This window comes from Ambystoma mexicanum, chromosome 5q (genome assembly GCF_040938575.1).
Source record: "Ambystoma mexicanum isolate Mex_15411 chromosome 5q, UKY_AmexF1_1, whole genome shotgun sequence".
In the NCBI taxonomy this organism is placed as follows: Eukaryota; Metazoa; Chordata; class Amphibia; order Caudata; family Ambystomatidae; genus Ambystoma; species Ambystoma mexicanum.
The window spans coordinates 609,866,111-609,887,477 of record NC_090933.1 but is presented as its reverse complement, the minus strand read 5'-3'; positions in this window follow the sequence as shown (position 1 = coordinate 609,887,477).

Below are 21,367 nucleotides of genomic sequence, written 5' to 3'. Positions count from 1 at the left end.
GTCCTTCAGTTGTGAGGTGAAAGCAGGTGTTCCAAATGCAGAGGTAAACTGTGTCCCCTAAAAATCCCCAGCGACCATTGGGGTGATCTGCTGCTGGAACAGGATCTCCCTCTCTGCCAGCCACAGTCGTGCCCAGGACCCCACACTGTTGGAGGATCCCCGGAATTGTGTGCCAGCCTCCCCCATGTTTGGGAGCCCAAGAACATGGACCCATCTTGTCCCTGAGTCCCTGGAGTGGGACTCAGAGAAACCTAAGAAGTGACCTACTGCTCGAGCAAGACCGCCTCTCTGCCATCCACAGCAGTACCCAGGACCTCACTGTGTTTAAGGACCCCTGCAGAATGTGCCAGCCTCCCCATTTTCGGTAGTAGGAGAAAAGGACTCATCTTGTCCTTGAGCCCCTGAATTGGGACTCAAAGGCAAGGCAGCCGGGATACTAATGTTTTTTGCCATTGAACTGCTTGGATCATGTTTCAAGAACTGTTCAGCATGTTTGAATAAGCAGGACCCTCTGTTGCTGCATTTTACACTCACATCACCAAGAAGTCTGGTTCAGCACTGCTGAACCACCAAGAACTGCAAAGAAGGTACTATTGACTGCTAACGGCTCCCTTGGTCCATTTATGGGTGCTAGACGGGTTATGTCACTTTGAACCCTTTTTGCTCACAAGTACATATCCTTTTTCAAGAACATTGTTGCTATTGCTTACCTTTCACCCCTAATTTATCACCCATTTATCACCCATCTATTCTATCTGTGCATATTCTGTCTTTCTTCTTCAGGGTTGGGTTTTACAGTATTTTCTAGGTAGTTAGTATTTTACATAGTGTGTCTAATTAAAGTATATATTTTTTTTATAAAACCTTGATTGGACATTCCTTTATTTTGGACTGTTATACTTTGCTGTTTGGGTTGCTACTGAACCATATTCACCCCCCTCTTAAGAGGATAGCTTTCCTTCGGCCCATGAAAAGCAAAGGAGGTATATATCTCTTGACTGTGCCTGGTTTACCTTCATGATTGTGTTGGCTCTTAGTTTGTAGAAGCGTGAGGTCTGAGTGGGCGTTCTAGCCTCTACAGAGCAGAAGTAATTTCGTCATAGTGACTTTGTCTAATTCGAAATGGTGCACGTAACCAAGCTCTTCATAGGAGGATATTTTTTAATCAACCGAATCCTTCTTTTCAGAACCAAAATGCTGGCCATTTATCCTTAAACGTAGGATTATGTTCTGTGCATCTTGGAGCAATTTTCCAGCATAATACCCTCTAGGTTACATCCTGGATTGCCAAACTCACAGCTCTTACAAAGTAGTTGCCTTGACTTACCAAGTGTAATTTGAGAAATAAAGTAACTGAAAAGTGTAATGCTTCTTGTGCCCTGCTGTATGCAGGTGAAACACTTTTTATTTATTGTAATTATTCATTTTTACATTTGTAGAGCGCTCACAACCATCAGGCATCTAGGCACTGATTACGTAGGAGAAGGGGAAGAGATGGGAGATGGAGAGGGAGGCAGCAGGGGTTGTGGATGGAAACAGGGGAGCAGCGAGAAGGTGGGATTGTTACCATAGGTACCACAGTCTTATGAAATTAAAGAAGTGGGGCAAAGTTGCCATGCCCCGTGGATGAAAGTCAACGTTAGTGGAATAGACATGTTTTCAATTGTCTTCTGAAAGGCCAATATTGCAGCTCACCACACAGGTGAGGGGGCAGGTTATTCCACAGGCAGGCAGCTGTGACTGGAAAGCTGGATCCCCAACTCTGCTGTGTTTGAAGCACAGGGTGGTCAGTTTGTGGCCATAAGGTGATCTTGTGGGTCCGGAGGAATTGTTCTTGGAAATCCTCTGTGAAAGGTAAGAAGGCGCTGTATTGTAGAGGCATCAGTGAGCTATGGAGAGAATGTTAAAGTTAATCCTCTCTTAAAGCCAGTGTGCTGATTTTCTTTGGGTTAAGACATGGCCGCATTTTGTTAAGCTCAGTACAGCTCGATGGCATTGTTCTGGATAGATAGGAGCTTGTTGACATTGCGTTCTGATATGCCGACCATGAGTGAATTGCAATAGTGCAACCGGGAGCCACTCACTGCCCTGGCAATGGTCATACGATCTTGTGTGGACAGGAGGTGCTAGGTTGCGTTCAATAGTTGGGTGGTGTGGGCTGTTCAGGAGGCGATTGTGTTGACTTGGTGGGTCATGCTGAGGCTTGAGCCCAGGTAGACACCAAGGGCCTGATCACGACTTGGCTGTTACCACTAATAGCGCCGGATCACGAGTTCAGCGGTAAAGTAATTCCCCATTCCCCATTGAGCCCATTCGGGAATGCCCCATTCTCAATTGGGCTCAATGGGGAATTTTCACGCTCTTACCACCGGCGGATTTCCCGCCGGCGGTAATAGCGCGTATTTTCAGCGGATTTCCCCCCAGCTCAGAGCTGGGGCAAAATCCGCCGAAGCCCTGATTCGGCGGACCCTTAAATCCGGCGGTATTAGCGCTACCGCCGGATTTAAGGGTTACCGCCGAAGTCATGATCAGGCCTTTTAACAACAGTAGAGACCAGGATGAAGCAGGCATCTGTGGTGAAAGTATGGAAGGATGGGTCGAGTTTAGCTAGGCATGAGGAGGGCCCACTATCATGAGTTCCGCCTCGTCGTCATTCAGACATAGCTGATATGTGGCCATCCAAGCGTGGATAGTTTCATAGATACTATTGATGTATCTGGAGTCTTGGTCATAAATCCCTGTGAGGTAATAAGGATTTGAGTGCTGTCAGCGTAGATGGAATGCCTCGAGACATGCGTAAGAGTACTTGTACCGAGAGAGGCAAGGTTAATGGAATGAGAACCCCAATTGTCGCAACTATATTTAACAGATTGTTAATACATGCAACATTTATTGTCAATATACCATAGCCGGTCTGATAGCACAGCGAGTAGAGGGCTCGTTTTGACATCTGTGCAGTGCCCGCTGACGCAGGTTCGAATCCTGTCAGGGACATAAATGAGCACCACACACTGTGGGTAATAAAAAGCAGGGCTCAGATGCCTGAGGGTTTGTAGCGCTATATAAATGCTGAATTATTATATATATACATTTATAGATATATAAATGTCACCATTTAATTAGATATCATTTCATTGTTGTAAATACATAAAATAAATGGACACCTACAAACCAAATCGTTCAGCTCACCCAAGTGACTGGCAGAAGAAAGGGCAACACAACATGGTCTCTTTGCTGAACATATCTAAAAATAGATTAATATGAGAAGCGGAAAGGTGCTGAATGCACATCCCTAAGGATCAAGGGGTACTCCCAGGATGGAAAACCAGAGATGTATAGCTCAAGTCTTCAAAAGCTCAGGTCTCCCAAAAGGGTCTCATGCCTGAGAGTTGAGTTCTCATGGAAGAGATGGTCATTCCCAACACAACACCATCCGTAAAATCTCCAGATGCTGAAGGTGAGAGGTGGGGGCACAGGGAAAGGTGTGGCAGACCAGCACAATCCCAACATGAACAAATAGTTTGGCGATGTCAAAGTAAGCGTTCATTGTAGCGTCCCTCATATAATGTTGGAGTGCCAGGAAACCTGGTCAAACATTCCTCTGAGTTGCAAGTCTTTTCCTCCCCATGCCAGGCTCTGGCACTTATACTCTGTATTTTCCAAACCCGGAGGCATCTTGGCACAAGGATAGTCACAGTAGTACAACATCACTCTAGGGGACAAATAAAATAGCAGAGGTCTTAACAAGTGACGGAAATGCAGGTGGGTCGTGGTAATCCTCAAAGTGTACTAGTGGCCACCGGAAAGACATGACCACCCACTCTTTTAAGACGAAATTGGGGGACAACGACCAGACAGTCACTGCTTGACCCAAGAGGGCGGCCAGGAATATAAGGAGTGAATTTATCCCACAAGAAAACGGCACCAGCCTGGTAGTATGCTTGGTGAACAAGACAGAGAGATTTAAAAACTATTCTTTGTTTCATTGGGAGCCAGTGCAAAGAATGCAGCAGTGGAATAGGAAAGTCACCCAGTGAGGCTGGCCCGAAGGCCGAGGACCAAGAACAGGATTCAACGGAGGCGCCCACTACCAGGACCTCAATCTTGCCCCCGTTGAGTTTGAGCAAATCGGCACCCATCTACTTCCCCACGGCCATCAGGCACACAGATGGGACGACACCTCCTCCCGGGCCCAATCTAAACGGACCAGGATCTGCGTGTCATCCGCGTATGAGTAGCATCTGAATCCGTGAGAGTGGATGAGGTCAACCAAAAGCTGCACATAGATGTTAATAACATCATGGACAAGGCAGAGCCCTGGGGGCCGTAACAGGAAAGAGAATAGAGAGAAGAGAGAAAAGGAGGTAAAGCTACTGATTGGCCCTGATCGGTCAGAAGAGAGGTAAAGCACACCAGGACAGGACCTGAGATGCCGATAGAGGCCATACAGGTTAGGAGTATTGGGTGGTCGACATTGTTGAAGGCCGCTGATAGATCTACCAGAATTAGGCCCCCCACACCACCTCCATCGACCAGCCTGGCAATACCATCCATTATTGAAACTAAGACACTTTTGGTACCTCTCCCGGGGTGAAAACCCAACTGAAAGGGGTCAAGCACAGAGGAGGACTCAAGAAACCCGGAAAGAATTGGAGATATCAAGGCCTCAAGAAGCTTCATAAAGAAGGGAAGTAGAGAGATAGGGAAGAATTTAGACAGAACAGAGGCATTCAGTGACAGCTTCTTTAAAAGAGGGAACACAATAGCCTGTTTAAGTTCTTTAGGGATCACACCAGAGCAACACGAATGGTCTACTGCCTGGGTCACCAGAGGAATAATCTCAGGCAAGAGATCTTTAAGAATAGAGGAATAGGGTCCGATGGGGCAGTGGATTTCAGGTGAGTGATGGCCTTCAATACGGCCTCATTAGAGAATACTTCATGAAGAATACTTTTCTTTTCCATTTCGCAGATATTTTGAGTAGGAGTGTCTATGTCTCTAAAGATCTAAAGATTTGGAAGGAATGCTGTACCTGCAATCTGAAAGCAGACCCTTTATTGTGTAATCCGTCAATCTGGGATCACATTGGTATTTTACGTCCTACTGTGCTTTAGTCTTGGACCTCTCAACACCTATGAGATTCCATTCTCCCCTCTAAATCTGGCACAAAGCCGTGTGCAGAGCCTGTGTGGAGCTTTCACTACAGCAGCAGCCAAATTCTATCCAGGACATTTCTAATGTTCCTGAAATAAGGAAGCATGTTAAATGTTAAAGGTATTTGTACCGCGCACCATCACCAACGCAGTTGGTCCCCAGGCGCTATGGCAGATCTGAAAACGAGAAGGTGGGAAGGGTTAGTAGGGTGACAGTGGATTAGGATAATGAGAGCAGTGGTGTTCTGTTGCCAGCTTCATCTCGGTATAGACTGTGCGCTGAGCTTTGGTGCGGTATCGGAGCAGTGTCAGTCCTTGTGTGCTGTTGGTGCGGCTTATGTGTTGTTGTGGTGTGGTGAATTGCGTGCGGCTTGCAGTGCAAGAGGTGGTTGTGTGTTTTTGACTGGGTTAAGTATGCAGAGAGTTTGAGATTTTCGGTTAGTGGGTTATATGTTTGCAGCTAATCTTAACAGTATGGCTGAATGCCTAGATTTGGGAGTCTTGCATAGTGGGGAATTATACTGGTCTCCCAGTAAGCCCCGCTTCAGCCTCCAGTGAACAAGTGTGTATGCCACACCTAAGTCCGAATGCCCCCCAGAGTCATGAAGAGGTCCAGGCCACCCAATAAACCGCATCTCACCATGCAGCATGCAAAGATTGTGTTAACTCCCAGCTATGAGAGTCCAGCGCAATGGGAGAGGGGTTCAAGCTCCACAGTAGGCGGGCTACTTTGAAGCAAAGTTCGAGTGGCTATTCTCCTCCTTGGGTGTCAGAGCAGGAGTTGTGGTGTCCTATTTCCCTTCTATTTACTATGTGAATTTGTATTCTTGAACTTCGGGTGAGGTACAGGTGGGGATGATATGGATGAGTCGTCTAAGTGCTTCCGTTTTAGTTTGTCTTTGTGTTCAGTCTACAGTGTCCTCCTCTTGTGGCTATCTCTCATTATGTCTTATGGTATGTCGTGGAGTGCGTTCCTTGGATTCTGTTCGTCTTCAGTTGTTTAGTGGGAAACGGGGTTGGTATCTTTATTCATCGTTGTTTTAGCGGTGTGGGCCTTCTAGTGGATGATCTTCTAGTTATGCAGTGAAGAGCCAGGATTTGAGCAGTTTTGTGAATTGTAGGTGGTTTCCTGTGTTCCGTATATTCTTTGGTAGGTCATTCCAAGTTTTAAGTGCCTGGTGAGAGAAAGAGGATCCTCCGAGTTTTCTTCTATTGTAGGGTTTCGGTTCCAGACACATGTCGTTGCTTGATCTGAGCGTTCTTGTCGGCTGTGTGAGAATCAGTGATGTTAAATTGCCTCTGCAAACTGCAGACACGCAATCAAACAAGCGTATTCGGGCATTTAGCAAAAGAAGATGAACTAACAGGAGGCATGAAACCGTACTATACAATTCTATAAATGCAGTGAAAAGTCGCCTCTGCTTTCACTAATGCACAGAGATCAAGCTGCACACCTACTTCGCAGTTCTAATCACCCATTAAAGAAAAATTCATTTATTTGAAGGTAATGATTATTGCCGAATAAAGCAAACTCGTTGTTTCTAACCGCGGGAGCAGGTCCCCAGTTATGTTGTGTACTTTTCTTTTAAATGAGAACGTATAGTTATTTCGGTAAAAACAATTATCAGGTTTTCCACACCTTTACTAAATAGTATAGTTAGTTGCAAGAGAGTCGACTCACCACTGAAAGAGTTGCTATTCTGGAAGCTACTCTTTTCGCCGTTTTCTTTTAGATACATGTTTTTAAATGGTTGCACATTGTTAACGTCAGCTTTCTGGTTTGAGGAAATAAAGTTATTTACTATTACATTCGAATAAAGTATGAATGTTTTGATCTCCCTGGAGTCATTTATGCCAAAACCTCTGACACGATGCATGAGAAAACCTGGAAATGAAAGCAGTGCCAGCGAAGTGTAGTACAGACAAACAGGCAAGTCTAGTGCAGACATGCAGCAAGGAAATGAAAATCTTACCCTGAAGCACAGCAAATATTTGCTTTGGAATTAAATCAACTTAATTAACTCGTCATTTTACAATCGTTTCACCACAGAGGCTAAGAGATCAGGAAAAAACATGTTGAGCTATAGCAACCCAGTGATTATACAACTTTTTTAGGTCTTTGAATACTCACAACAATCTATGCCTCTGGGTTATTTCAATAGCGTGTTGTCATCTTAGAACTATTAAACTGTGTATATATTTTTTTCCAATACATAACCTTTTTTATTTATTTATTCTTGGTGTGTTAGAGCGCAAGCTTTTCACGCCGTCCATATAAAAACGTTATACAATATTGTGTGTACAATTCATTCAACATAGTTCTATAAATAAAGAAACCATAACAAATTACAATTACTTCTTTCATGCGTTAGAGAGTAACTTCTAACTGAGCGATCTGATTTGTTCGCTTGTTGTTGTAAAATGCTCAGGTTAACGGCGGACAGTGCAACATCATTTAATCACAGTAATTTCATGGCTTTATCTAGACATAGGCCCTCATCAGGAGGTTGGAGGTAACCATGCTGCTTTTAGCGGCATGGTTGCCTCCTTACCGCAATCCGGGCACGGGTTCCTCGAATGAGGAATTACTGGGCCATCCCAACCTTGGCGGACCTGGTAATTCCCCGTCCGAGGAACTCGGACACGGTCCATCCCCATTCCCATTGAGCCCCCATAGGGCTCAATGGGAATGGGGATGGGGATGGAGCTAATGGCGGGTCCGTTGTTGGCTCCCTTGTGTCCTCGCGGGACCCGGTATGGACGCCTGGTTTTTCCAGGCGCCCATTGCGGGTCCCGCGCGGAAACCTCGTTGTAGGGCGGAATAGGTTTACCGGCACCGGCACCTTTACCGTGCCGGTAAACCCATTCCGCCAACCTTCTGATGAGGGCCACACTCTCAATAGGCACAAGCTCTACTCCCCTTTCTATAGGGCTCATTTACTAAGCTTAGTGAGGTTGGCCAGAGTATTAACACCAGTTCCCGCGATAGCCTTCTTTATCAGGGAAAGAGCCACTGCCCTTAGGTTTATTATTGCTATGTATATCGGCGGCGTGTGGCCTGGCATACATCTGCCCCCGAATAACGAAGTCTCAAATATATCCCTGTCATGCACTAACTGGCCTATACATTCGTAACACTTATTGGCCAGTGTTGGGCATTGCGTGAGCAGGTGCCTCAACATTTCTGCTTTGCTTTCTTCATTGCGTAACCAACAATTTCTTTCATCCGTGCGTACATTCAAGTGGGGCTACAATATTGCAAGTCAGATGAATTGATTGAGTCTGGCTAACATAAATAGCCGCCTGCTTCTGGAGTCAGGGAATTTAAGTAAATTGGGTTCGCGGCAAGCATGGGATGTACGTATGTTCTACACTCTCCTGAATAGAGCAATATCCTTTTAACAACTCAGTTTTGGAGCGAAAGTCCCAGTCAAAAGCCCTTGTATGTAGTTGAATAATTACTTTACAAAGTTCTAAGGCCGAAACAAGGAAGCATTGAATTGTTGTAGCAAAAGACAGACAGGAATCTCTAAGTTAATTTGCTATCCTGTTTCGATCACCCAACACTTGGCCCAGCAGATCATAAATCGATATATTGGAGAGTGTGTTCATTTTAAGCCATCTGACCATCTCTCTGATTTTGAGCATGGTTTTTAGCGAAGTTAAACCTAACTTTAGCCTTAACATGTATACAGGTACACAGTTAGGTAAACCAAGAATACGGTGTGCAATTACGCCATCCAACTGATTGAGACGTCATTGAACCCCTAACCAGTTTCGAGGCTGTAAAGAATGGTGGGCACTATGCTTTATTTATATACAGGGGTCAAACCACTAATACTGTACCCATTGTGTGTCCTGACGAACCTCAAAATGGATCCAAGTTTCCTGTGTGTTTTTAGTGCAATGTCTGATTTAAATTGGCTCTCCTCCCTTACTTGCAATTAGGGAACCCAAATATGCATAGATCAACACTGGTTCAATCGTGTTGTTATCCACTTCACATGCAGGGCAACTAATGCAGGGCGCCTCTTAACTCCAAAATACATAGGACATGATTTACAGAATTATTTCGCGTTCTGAATAGTGACTCTGTGCACTATTCAGCATGAAACACTCCTTTCATAGATTCATGGAACTGACTTTGCTTGCCCTTCCTGTCCCTTGCGTGAACTTCTCATGGGCCCACAACATTCTTGCGTGCAGTTGAGCGACTTGCGCAAGACCCCTCAGAAAGTGTGGGAGGAGCCTACGCAATGAAGTAAACAAGGGGCAGAACATGCATATTTCCGTTTCCTCCCACAGAATGGGGCAGACCAAGGCATTACGTTGGCATGTCGAGGAATGGCCTGCGCAAGGAAACTACACCCCGAGCACTGCACAGAACCAAGCGTATTCATGGAACGGACCGCGCAATGTCACATTGGGGAAATGAGTACGCAAAGCTTACGATCATACCGCCCCACGAAGGCATGCGTAAAGTCCCAATTGCATAGGAATCGAGGTGCAAAGGTAAGCTCCCATTGGGAATATAGGAGTGCAGGCATGCAGGTGGGCTGTAGATTGGAGTTAGTGGTGCACGTATACAGATTAGCGGGGTAACAGACATAGTTTATGGGGGCTAGCACACAGATTTACCGGGGGCTGACTTGAGTTACGAGTCATGCAATGCATTTTGTCGGGGTGCAGTTATGGGTTACGGGGGACACTACGCCGTGTTGCTGGTGTGCTGCCTTGGTTTTGTGGAGATGGCACGCAGTAATGCCAGGATGCAGGACTTTGTGGACGTGGAGGCCGCATAGGTTGGTATATGTGGCTAGATCTGCTTTGTGTGGGGCGTGTCGTGGACATTCCGGCCTCTACCCGCACTTAGGGTTATTATGCACTTCAAATTCCATGAATACACGGATTGGGTATGTGCAGTGTGATGTAATGCGTGGAGGACTGCGCAGGTTCTATGAGCGATTTCTATAAATCAGGCCCACAGAGTTTTCTTATAGTTCACACTCAGATCATTGTCCCATGAATAGCTTAACAGGGCGTTCATTGCTTTACAGAGTAGGATACTAGTGTGATCTATAATGAATATGATGTCTGTGTAAGGAAGTATGCACAGATACTCCCTACCCCAATTGTGGGTGAGGTTTCTAATCTCTATGGCCCTCATTACGACCCTGGCGGAGTGGGTTACCGCCAGCGGTAATCGTGGCGGACCCGTCCGCCCTACTACGAGTTCCCGTAGCGCCATGGAGCCTTTCTCCGCCTGGTTTTACCGGGCGGAGAAATCCATGGCGCTAAGGGACCTCGTTGTTAATTACGCCACCGTACTTTACGGTGGCGTAATTAACGCCTTCCCCACTCCCATTATACCCTATGGGGCAAGAATGGGAATGGGGAAGGGCAAAATGGGGATTGGGGATTTACCGCTCCGCCAAGGTCGGCATGGGGTGGAAAATCCGCCAACCCCCATGGCGCTATCGGCAGCTTTCCGCCGTGCTCCGCGGTGCATTTAGCACCGCGAATTCCGCCAGGGTCGTAATGAGGGCCTATGTATATAAAAGGGAAATGTGTGGATATGTGTGTGTGCTTGTTCGAAATGTTCAACATACTTCCCAACATGCTAAAAACCTGAAATTTGGCATCTGGGTAGGTCCCCATGGTGTAGACAATTCACAAAGTATAAAATGTAAATTTTTCTAATTGTATTTTTGTAAGCGTTTTATTTTAAGCTTTCCTCAATTATTGGCTATGTGTGTGTGTCTGTTTGAAATGTTCAGCATACTTCCCAACATGTTACAAACCTGAAATCTGCTATGTGGGTAGTTTTCATTGTTTAGATAATGTAAAAAGTATAACATTTACATTTCTCTAATTTATTATTACTAAACAGTCTGCAATGCTTGGATGTGTGTGTGTGTGTGTGTGTTACTTCCCAACATGAAATGTGGCATATGGATAGGCTCATTGTGTAGACAATGTAAATAGTACAAGCTATAAAATATAGCTTTGTCTAATTGTTTGGGGGGGATCTATAGAAATCTGTGTGTGTTGTTTGAAAAGTTCAGCATACTTTTCAACAAGCTTAAAATCTGAAAGTTGGTATATGGGAAGATTGTGTAGACAATGTAAAAAGTATAAAATATACATGTTTCCCAATTTATTGTTTAACCTTTTTTTAAGCTGTCTGCAGTGCTTGGGTATGTGTGTATTGCATTGCTTTCGTTATTTATATAGTGCTCTTCCCCCATTTTTATGGCCTCACTGTGCTTTGTGGTTGTAACGCCCTCAGTGACCGCAGTCCATGTGTAGGAGGCTCTAAAACCTTAGATTAACTGATGCTTGTGTGTATTTTTGCCGGATTAGGGCTTAGGTAGCTGGCTAGGCTCCATTAAGCAGCCCAACGGTCAGGCACGTCAGTGAGCGCTGTTGTTGGTTTAGGATAGAGTGCTATTGCTGAAGTTTCGATGTGTGCCCAGCTAGACCAAATTTTATTTTCATTGGTTATCGCTGTATACTAGTGGCAGAGGTGTTGAGGAACGTCATGTGTTTCAGTGTGGACCGATATGTGGGCTGCTAGGCAGGAATGGCTCAGCATGTAGGTAGATTCCATGGTGAAGACAATTTAAAAAGTATAAAAAATAGATATAACTTTGTCTAATTTTTTGGGAGAGGACATTTGTGGATATGTGTGTGTATGTTCGAAAAGTTCAGCATACTTCCCAACATGCTACAAACCTGACATTTGGCATGTGGGTAGGTTCCATTGTGTAAACAAGGTTAAAGGTGTAACATTTAAATATACCTTTTTTTAAGCAAGGGTACAACTGACAGTCTTAGACAAAAGGACAGGCAAGTCGGCCATATAGAGGTTAACATGCAGGGGGAGCTTGAAGGCACCCCTGCTTTAAACCCCTGTTTATTTTGTATTGATTAAGTAAATTGGCTAGTGCATTCAAGCCAGACTCTTGCTGCTGTGTCTGAATGAAGTTGGCAAAGCATGTTTAGTAACCCTTTATTTATCCCCCATTTGTGACACAATTTTTCCCTGTTTACACAGTTGAATTCGCGGCTGTAGTACAAAAAAATGCATACATCGGTGGCTCCTTGTCTTCTTTGGCTCTATCAGTGAGAGCCTTCAGTATTAATATATTGTGGGTGGTCAAGCAGGTGCTATGAAAACCCATTTGGGTCACATGTAGTATATCTGCTTCTTTGTCTGACTGTTGGAGAGCTTCAAGTAGTATTGTAGCATACACCTTGGTGGACACATCAAGCTTCATACGAAGCAGATCATTTGCAGAATTTCCCATAATGCCAGACCTAAGGACCAGAATCAGAAAGGAGCATTTCCATGATAGAGGTATTTTGTATGCCTTAGGCATTAAGTCAAACTAATGATATACAATTCTGGCCCATGTGCCCGCATTCTCTTTCATGATTACATTTGTTAAGCCATCAGTCCAAGGGCAGCAGCCTTTTTAGATCTTTTATCAAGTCCTCTATATCATCCTCATTGTAATCGCTGATGTCGAACGTGTTCATGGTGTTCTTATATTGTGATTCCTGAGGGGAATAATATGTTTCAGTGACATAGGCCACCCATTTTTCCTTGGTAACACTATTGATCATGTCAGTGTTATGCCTCCAAGCCTCATTATTTACTAATGTCCAGAATTTGTTTGTGTCCTTAGTGGCTAAGACTATCAACATGCTTTGGCATTTTCTAATTTTCTATTTCTATCAGACACATGATGTTCCCTGAGCCAGAATTTATATCTAGATTGTATCTGTTTTATCTGTGCATGATCTTCAGCGGAGTATATTCCCATTAATGTAGTTATCTCACGGATATCTCTTCTTAATTGGCGCTTTTTCCCTGTGATTAGACTGTCATAGTTTCCATACCCTATTTCAGGTTCCGTTCCTGGGCATTGCCTGCCCCATTCATTCAGGGCCACCATTATCCAACAATCATACTCTTCTTGAGTTCTTGGTCTCAAAGGATTGGTCCTTGTACAAGCTTCATTCCGGTTCAAATTCAGATTTCTAATTTCTGTCTGGTCCAATAGTGGTGATTAATGTGCCTGCATTCGATAAGAGAACCTTTCATACATACGTTTGGAGTCGCTTCCAGAATGTCTGTGTCAAAAAGTATTATAGAGTGATCACTAAAATTGGTGTTGCGAAAAGACATTGCTCCCACCTTTCCCAAGCTTAGTACATCCACAAATAGTCTAGAGTGGCAGTCAGACTCCAAATAGGCCAAATAGTATGATGCGCCGTCATTCCTCTCACCCAGACATTTAGTATCTCCATCTCCTGCCCTGCCTTGTAATTAATTAACATCTTTCCCCCTTTGTCACCTTTATTTATTTGGAGCTTAGCCTCCGGTATCTGTTCTTGCACATGCTTATGTAATTCGTTCTCATAGGGGTGGCCACAATCAACATTGAAGCCCCACCTATAATCGTTAACATATTTGGATTTTCATGTGCATCGGTTATTATTACCTTGGTGATTGCTGACAATATTGCCTCCAGATGTAGTACTTTAGGTGGTTATAAACATTTATGACCAGAGTTTGGTTACGCTTATTTATGTGAACAATCGCTGCAATAATATATGGTGTATTGTTTGATTTGAGTGTAGACACATGAGTTCCTAATTCTTATGATTAAGCCCCCCTTTGGTCATACTTGTGACCCTTTCCTGGCAGCATTAATCATTAGGATATAGCCATCCAATTGTCATTTCAATCTCAGCCATGTTTCCTGCAAAAAGGAAATATCAACAATGTTAAATAAAGGAAAGATCACACACAGATCGTGCGTAATGGCTGAAGAGTCTTGAGTCCTAGGTGACCATGTGGTAGGTTGTGTATTCCTGTCTAGGAACAAGGCTTCTTCTGGGCTAGAGTGGTAGGCAGCTATGCTCAGTCAGTACACATTTGCAAATTGCATTTCGCAGGAATCGACTGTTTCTCCTTGGTGTATCATCCCCTCGCTGTGCACGTTACTCTTAGTTCTGGTCGGTATTCTCTAGATGGGCTACAGAACCCAGGGCTAAGTCATATCCCATCTTTAGAAAAGGACATTATGAATGAAACCACCTCTGTTGATTGGTAATAGATTATCAATGTTCTAGGGTGTGCCGTTTCTAAGATCTCTACATATTTAACGTCCTTATAGGTCAGTATGCGTAGTTCGGGGATGAAAGAAAATAATGACAAGAGGTATGTCCTGTTGATGGCACTGTCATCCACCAGATCAAAAATGTCTTGATTGTAAAGCGCGTGTTGGGACCAGGAAGCACTGATCATTGTTTCACTGATCGCTGCACAAACCTACCCTGGTGGTGCCTCAAAACAGCAGTGACATGGAATTTGCGCTAAAGGAAAAATGGCACAGCAAATCATGGAGCAAACATTACTAAGCAGAAAGAGAAGAAGTAACAATTATTGGTCCAAAAGAGTGCTGAAAATATGGCTGCTATCCCTGATGAATTCTGACTGTTTGGCAAGGCTGCCACTTTTTTCATGTCATTACTGCTTCCGGGTGTGCAAGCTGTGGCCAATGCAAAATGGCTCCAACTGACAAGATATGAGTTACTGCAACTGGCCAAATCAACAGCAACAGGCCTAAATGCAGTAAAGGAAGAGTTGAGAGCATTATGTTTAGTGGCTCTCCAAAATAGATACATACTAATTAATCTTTCTGCCTTAGAAGGCGGACTATACACCATGTTTGGGAGCAGTTGCTGCACAGTAGTGCCCGATGGAGAAGCTTCAAATGGAACATTGACGGCAGCTATCAGTGAAATAGACACTCCACGCAAAGATGACAAATGAAGTTAGTGGAGTGCAGCCGAAAAAAACTGGCTGGACAGAGTTTATACATGGGTGCCTACCTGGCTTTTTGGAGTATTTTGAGTGACTGTCCCTGCATTGGTCCTCATGCTTGTCACCTTTTGCATTGACAAAACTATTTAGAGACTCTATACTGAATTGGTTGGTTGTCTCCATGACCATCAGTCTAGTTTCAGGGCTGTCAGAAGCACGGAAACTGCTCTCCTGAACATCCGTGAAGACCTGCTTTCCAACTTTGACTCCAACACCCCATGTGTCCTCCTCTTACTTGATCTCTCTTCTGCCTTTGACACGGTCAACCATGCCATCCTGCTCAAACCTCTCCTTGATAACCTGAGTATCACCGATCAGGCCTTGGCTTGGCTGACCTCTTTCCTCTCCGAACGACCCTCCCAGGTCCAACTTGGGTGTTTCCTCTCCTCTATCTTTATCTCTACCTGTGGTGTTCCCCAGGGGTGTAGCCTCTCTCCCTGGCTGTTTAACCAATACCTGGCACTTCTTGCCCACCTCATTGCTGCTCTCTGCCCCAACTTTTGGTGCTATGCGGACAACACTCAGCTCATTTGCAGGCTCCCTTCTGCCACCTCTTCTTCTTCTCTCATCTCTGACTGCCTGTCCGCTATCCAGGAGTGGTGTAATGCCAACAATCTCTGCCTTAGTGCCAGTAAGACTGAGATTCTCCTCATTGCCACACCTGCGCCCTCCTTTCCTGTCGCTCTCTGGCCGGCCTCTTTTGGCCCTTTTCCTTCTCCCACCTGTGAGGCCAAAAACCTCAGGGTCATCTTTGACTCCACTCTCTCCTTCTCCCCTCACATCTTTGATGTCTCTAAGAAGTCCCTCTACCAGCTGCACCTCCTCAGAGGTATTCTTCCCTTCCTCTCCTTCCCCCAGAAGTTCACTTTCTCCAGAGCTCTGGTTCTCTCTATGCTGGACTACTGCAACAGCCTCTTTCTAAATCTGCTTGCTTCTACTCTCCGCCCTCTGTAATTCATCCATAACAGGACTGCAAGACTTGTCCTTTGCCTCAAGCCCAGGGATCGTATCTCTCAGGACTAAAATCTATGCACTGGCTCCCAGTGACTGCAAGGATTAAGTTCAAAATCCTCTGCATTGTCTACAAGGCCTTCTGGGGCCTCAATACCTCCAACTCTCTCTCCCTAAATATCTTCCTTCTCGAGCTCTTTGCTCAACCGCCTCCAACTCCCACAGGGTCAGTCGCTTCTCCAAGCAACGAGTTGGTGGTAGATCTCTTTCTTTGGCTGGGGCCTTGCTCTGGAACAGCCTCCCTGCCTCTGTGAAACTTAAGGAGAACCATCTCCGGTTCCAGAAGCACCTCAAGACCTTACTCTGTGCTTCTGCTTTCACTCATCCTCTCCCATGCTGAACTCCTGACTGAAACTGCACTGGTCACCTGGCTACCCTCTGATCTTGGGCCCAGTTCCCTTCCCCTGCCAGCTGCACACCAGCACTGCCTCCTGGGCAACCCCTGCACTTGGGGGCTGTCTCTGTATCCCCACAGTCCCCACCAGCTCTTGACACTTTATGTCTGCACATACTCCTGCACTTGCCACTAGTTGGCCGCACTTTTGCCTAGTGTTTTATTTATTTTATTTATTCTTCACTGTTGATCCTATGTATTGCACTGGCCCCTCCCCCCCTGCACTTACCCTCTCCCCCCTCCCCTGCACTTGCGGGATCTCAATGTCACCTGATTGTTGTCTTTGTCTTCCCTCTGTTCCCCCTCCCTTGCCTCGTCGCACCTTGAAACACTTGTGTATAGGCGAGTTATAAATGCCATATCATATAATATCATATATACTAACAAAAGGAGAGGGAAATGTATGTTGCCCCTGAATGTTGACAGGGAAAATGACAAAAACAAGCCGCTTAACAAACAAACAAAAATTGACAAAAATGATTAAGTTGATTGGGTCACAATCCAACCCAAAGATATAGAAAATTATTAAGAATATTGGATTTCATGTGATAAGGATTGGCCAGGGTGTGTGCTGATAGATGGAGCATTGGAAAACTGGGAGCTTTATGGAGGGGACATGACTAGACTAAAAAAGTGTGGACAACTAAAAAGAAAGCAGCAGAGTGAGGACTGGGGCACCAGAAGCATTAGTTATTGCTGGATCAATAAAATGGGGGAATAATGTGATAAAAATGCAAGTTCAGCGCTGTAAAAAGGCACAAACTTACCAGCTGCAGGACTAGCCCATTAAAAGGAGAAGGGGCTTCATTGATAGCCACACTGTTATATGAACTAGGCTGGAGAATGCCCTTAATGATTGTGGTTTAAACTAATAACATATAGGCAATAAAGTTGAGTCACAGTTAAGTATACAAAGTTTACCATTTGACTGAGGCGCTGCGAACAGGCCTCAAAGCAGGCTTTGTTAGAAACATGTTCCCATTTCATTAACTTGCTTAGTGGCCGCAGAGGCCACCATCACTGTGCAAATGACACGTTCCCAGGATCGTAAGGTAGGAAGTGAACAGCCTTTGTAACTTTTGAGGTCAGGAAAGAGAGCTTATGAGTCCCATGGAAAAACAGTGAATGCCCAACAATTTTATAATTTGCATATTAGTTTATGAAGCTGGTCTACTGATGGTTTCAAAATGCCCATGGCGGTTTCGAATTGCCCCTTAGTACATCTTAGCTTGGGAAGATGTTTGAAGAGTGCCTGAGATACAACATTAAAATGGTAACTTGTTTGTGGTTCAAGACTCTGGCAGTGTCATGATCAAATGCGTTCCCATGAGAAGCAGATAGAGATGACCGGCGGGAGATGAAAAAAGATCTGCTAGTCATTGCACATGTTTCAATGAATTGGCATTATGTGGGAATTGTGGCTTTGACTGTGACATCACAAGGTTGGACAAGGGTGGTGTGGTAAGGTTTGCTTGAGCCAATCGTGTTAAGATAATGTATGTCCCTCTATAGTGGAATGAAACAAACCTGCCAATCAGCCTCTCACAGAGAAATGTCCTAATGTTGCAATGTGTTTTGATGCTAATTAGCTTATGAGATTATAAAAGCTTTTGCTTTCCCATCTGTGCCTGTGCACAGAATGAACTGCGTTACTTGTTGTCTGGTGTACACTCCTTTTTAGACTACTTTTTAAAATTTTACTGGTGAGTTTTGTAGGCAGCCCGCAGTACACATTAATTCACAATTGGTGCCTGTATCCCAGGCCATCCCTTTGCTTCTATCCCTACTATTTATTCTAGGGAAACCTGCACATCCGAGGAGAGCCCCCTCACTCGAAGGTGATAGAATAACAGTATTTTATCATCCCATGACTGTTTATTCTCTTGTGTCCACATTTCTTACATTGATCACATATATTCTGCGGGGTACTCATCTGCTGTCATTTTTCATGCTAGTATTGACCCCATATCTGACGTGTCTGGATACAGCTCTCTCAGAGCTTTGCACACACGTGCTCGGTAATTGTTAATGGGTGCTCCGCCATGTATGTTCGTACTTAATTTTACCCCTGCATACCCTGCTTGCTGTCAAGTTTTATGACTTCTTTCCCCTACTAGTACCGGTAATAAGCTTGTTATGTCCCCTATGGCCAGTGGGAACCCTGCTGTCTCCTTCTCGAAAACATATATCCATATGCTGGCCCCTGTCATTAATGACGGTAAACTCTAGACCAAATTATCCCTGTCCATTGTCTGCCAGGGTATGTAATGTACTTCCCCTTTTTCCTTCTGTGGAAGGGGCAACTGAGTTCGCCCTCTGGGCTTAGCCCCTCGTAGTGGTATTTTTGCCACTGCCATCCTCACTTTCCCGCTTCGAAGTCTATTTCTGCAATTGCCTGTTAGTCCCTCTTCTTCCTCTTCTCTTTGCCTCCTTCCTCTATCTTTATTATTTGCTTGCTAGGAATGAATGTGTCATCCCGACTGTCATTGTCGCTACTGTCCTCCCAGTCTGATGCAGTATTACCTCCTTCCGCTATTCCTGATAACACTTCCCCACTGTGTCATTCACCCATTCAAAGTGATATTTTTATATTTCATCGTGATATTGGGCAACATTTTACACATATGATTGAGAGATGCATCCATATCATCAAATTACATTATTGCACCCTTTTTCCCAAATTTGATTAGAGTAATCTCCCTTCCCCTTTTACACTTAACCCCTCTCACCTATATCTCAAAACACTCTTACCCTTTGTCACTCACACTCGCTCACTGCCTATAATTACAGTCTTACTCGTTTGCTCTATTTTGTTCACACTGGTCTTCTCCTCAGGCCCCACCATTTCACACCACTTACACACAATGGCCTTCTCCACAGGCCCGACTTGATAAATTCAGTTAAGATACAAATGGGCCTCTCCAGAGGCCTGCCACCTTAGCAATTATGCTCTATGCTAATATGCCTAGGGTTTGTTTGCTCCTCCCTCTGCCCCCTGCACATGCTATATGGCTCTTCCAATATTTACATATTAGTTTGGCTCTGGCCTTTTTGCGATTTCCACAGCCACAGTGAACATAGAACACAATAACTTCACTTTATCATAACGCACTATTTCAACAAAACACTGATGCATATGCCTCTTCTCCTTATCTTCACAATTTCAACACTTCTTACCTCGTGAAATTAAAATTGACAAAACTACACCAATTGCCTGTACTACATGTAACTCTCATCTAACAAGGTCTGCCCCTTACTACACAACCCTCTCCTCTAACAAGTATATGCCACGGGCCACTCACTCGCTATCGGGTAAGAGGACCTAAAATCAACGACTACTGCGGCCAACCGTCTTCCACCTCGTGAGGGTGCATCCTATACACCATAAAAAATCCCTCTCCCTACATCTGCATTCATGCACGGGTCCACTCACCTATCCTTCTTCTACGGGCCACCAAAATGAACTGTGGGTTGCCTACAAACTCGCCAATACAAATTCCAAAAGTAGTCTAAAAAGGAGTGTACACCATACAATAAGTAACACAATTTATTCTGGGCCCAGGCACAGTTAGGAAAGCGATATTCAAACAGAATACCGAACCGGACTGCATGAAAAGCGCTGTCAAAAGTATGCCATAGAGAAACAAAAGCTTTTATAATCTCATAAACTAATTAGCATCAAAACACATTGCAACATTAGGACATTCCTTCATGGGAGTCTGATTGGCAGGATCGTGTCATTACCCTGTAGAGGGACATATATTATCTTAACATCATTGGGTCCCGCAAACCTTACCACAACACCCTTGTCCACCCTTGTGACGCCACAGTCCAACCCACAATTCCCACATCATAATGCCAATTCATTGAAGCATTTGAGATGACCAGTGGATCTTGATTCATCTGCCGCCGCTCGTCTACATCTGCTTCTCATGGGAACGCATTTGATCATGACACTTCCAGAGCCTTGAACCACAATTAAGGTACCGTTTTAATGTGCATCTTAGGCACTCTTCAAACTTCTTTCCAGGCTATGGTGTACTAATGGGCAATTTGAAACTGCCATGGGCATTTTGAAACCGTCAGTAGACCAGCTTCATAAACTAATATGCCCACATATAAAATGGTTGAGCATTCACTGTTTTTCCACAGGACTCATAAACTCTTCTTACTGACTTTGAAAGTAACACAGGCTATTCACTTCCTACCGTACGATCCTGGGAAAAGTGTTATTTGCACAGTGCTGCCAGCCTCTGCAGCCACTAAGCAAGTTAATGAAATGTGAACAGGTTTCTAAATAAGCATGCTTTGAGGCCTGTTCAGAGTGCCTCAGTCTAAAGTTAAACTTTGTATACTTACCTGTAACTCAATTATATTGTCTATGTTATTAGCTTAAAACACAATTATTAAGGGAATTCTCCAGCCTAGTGCATTTAACAGTGTGGCTATCAATGACGCCCCCTCCCCTTTTAATGGGTTAATCCCGCAGCTGGTAAGTTTGTGCCTTTTTACCATACTGAACTTGCATTTTTACCACAAACGCATGGATCCTTCCAACATGTCTTTGCCCTTACACCTGCTTTCCTCTGATGTGGTTGTTATTGACTGTAGCATCTCTAAAAAGAATCAGCTTTTCTCCTGGCTACTGAAAGGAACTGATTGGCTACTGAAAAGGAAGGACTCATGAAAGATCCAAGAATATCTTCAAAGTGGAAACTCCATGGGGTTGCAGGTCTCTACACGCAGGGTGCAACAGGCTGTAAATACATCTTTTAGTGATCCCTCAGCTATGATTGTGCTATGTCCCTCTAGATTACTAAAACCTTTTCTCTCATCACGCCTTCCTCCAAGGTGGTCATCCTTTCCTGGAACTTTCCATGAGTCTTAGATGTGCTGCAGAAGGCTCCTTGT